The 2,182-nt window shown below is 44.2% G+C and overlaps 1 long non-coding RNA gene across 2 annotated transcripts; it reads right to left on the reverse strand.

The window, feature by feature from the left end:
* Window positions 1–465: 465 nt before the first annotated feature.
* On the reverse strand, window positions 466–1,854 carry LOC121541179. Of its 2 annotated transcripts, none has more exons than XR_005995724.1 (2): window positions 1,545–1,854; window positions 466–961 (listed from the first exon to the last, which is right to left on the reverse strand). It is a non-coding gene; the product is annotated as an uncharacterized LOC121541179 (long non-coding RNA). The 2 variants fall into 2 exon arrangements; XR_005995723.1 differs by having other exon boundaries at window positions 466–966.
* Window positions 1,855–2,182: the final 328 nt, after the last annotated feature.

Genomic DNA, 2,182 nt, shown 5'->3' on the forward strand with positions numbered 1-2,182 from the left:
TGTCGAGATCGGTGTGGAAGAACTTGACTGGCCTGCACAGAGCCCTGACCTCAACCCCATCGAACACCTTTGGGATGAATTGGTATGCCTATTCGCCCACCATCAGTGCCCGACCTCACTATTGCTTGTGGCTGAATGGAAGCAAGTCCCTGCAGCAATGTTCCAACATCTAGTGAAAAGCCTTCCCAGAAGAGTGGAGGCTGTTATAGCAGCAAAGGGGGGACCAACTCCATATTAATGCCCATGATTTTGGAATGAGATGTTCGATGAGCAGGTGTCCACATACTTTGGCCATGTGTATTTCTGAAACTGAGTTTTAAACAAACAAAAATCTGACAGTAACTGAAAAACCTGGCACCCATTGATAACTTATATGGAAAAACGAACATTGTGCAAAATGTATCTCACCATAGAATCCAAGCAGAAAACAAACAGAAAATCAGGACAGAAATGTGCTAGTTAGTGTATGTTTGGATAGGTTTAATGTAACATGCTTTCGGCCGTGAAACTGGCACTCTCCTCTCGCATTATCACTCCCTAAACCTGCTCAAGCAGCCCTAGTCTCTCCCCGAGAGTGCTGGTCCTATACCCCCCCCAATCATCTTAGGGAAGCCAGAGTGCTCGTCCAGGCAGAGGTGCCACACCATGATGCAATGGTAGTTCCACAGTAGCAGCAGTGCCATGACAGCCAGGGCCACCATAATGAGGATGGCCAGGAGGATGCGCTGGCGAGAGCAGCAACTGGAGGGACTGGTAGTGCTGTCTTCTAACTGTCCTGCATGATGCCTCTCCCTGTCTTCATCCTTGGGTCTGGAGGTTGGAGGACGCCACAGCCATTGTTTGATCCAGGAGACAGGGGGGCGATGGACAGGGGCTTCCCATGGACCTCCAGCCCTGATCCATGGCTCTGTCTCGGCCATCCTGACTCCTGTATAGATCTCACTTGAGAACTTGAGGCAGGCTGGACTGGACAAAACACAATGGTAGTGTCATACAACTTCTTATTGATACTGTTGGCCTACTATTATTACTACAAAATACCATTATGACATCAGTTTGTACTGTAATTGTTTTTAAACCCAGACATCAAAAAGTGTCTGGCTATGCAGGCTCAAGGCTGAGTCTGTGGGTGTTGATGTCAACTAGTACATGTCAATTAGTACAGATAGCGACTTTTCAACAAAATGTACTGTCATAACTTCATTATTCTTATCATTGTGATGTATTTGTAAAAGACTAACTGAAGCTTTAACACTTTATAGATGATCATGCCAAGGCTTCACTATTCACAGTTGTATAAATAACTTCAATAGGCCTACAGTAGATTCAGCAGTGAAGTAGTCTGTAAATTATGATTCTACATAGTAAGTCGTCAAACAGATATGGGCTAAATATTTGCTCATTTTTGTTGTTGTAATTTTGTTACTGTTTAAATACAAGAGTAGTAGTCTGTACAGGATCGGCACACAACCCTGCGGGTGAATACTGTACCGTCTACATATTTTGCTGAAAAGTAAAAGCGCTGAGTTCGTCGAGCTTCTTACCTTACAAAGTCTAGAACTCAGATGAGGTTCAGCTCCAAACAGGTGTGGACGGTGGTAACACGTATAGGTATATTTTCTCTCTAAAATAGTGCCATATGATATGCCTAACTTCAAAAACGATTCACGACCACTGTCTCTTCTGAAGAAACAACAACAGGCTAAAAATAATAATCGTAAACCACACCCAATTGGAAATCTTCTACCTGATGAGCAGGCGCGAGAGCGTCCTCCTGTCCTAGCCCCAACCTCCGGTGTCGTCACTAATTACCACAGCCACAAAGTCAGAAACTACGCATATTTCTACATCTTCTTCTTAAAATCTGATTTTAAACCTAACCCTAGCCTCAATCCTAACCTTAATCATACTGCAACCCTTATGCCTAACCCAAAATGAAGACTATAAAGCACATTTTTGTTTTCATGAATTTCTACGATATAGCCCAATTTGGCTTTGTGGCTATGGTAACTAGTGGAAACCCCCACCTCCAGCCACTGAAAATGAACGCGCTTGATTTAGCTCGCCCGCGTGCCGTTTGGATTGGGTTCACACAAAATTAAAATACCTTAATATAAGGGGCACAACTTTGGATTTAGAAGTGGGGGGACATAACCTTGCGAGGGGTCTAGGGGAGGGGCAT

Source organism: Coregonus clupeaformis, chromosome 27 (genome assembly GCF_020615455.1).
Source record: "Coregonus clupeaformis isolate EN_2021a chromosome 27, ASM2061545v1, whole genome shotgun sequence".
Taxonomy (NCBI): Eukaryota; Metazoa; Chordata; class Actinopteri; order Salmoniformes; family Salmonidae; genus Coregonus; species Coregonus clupeaformis.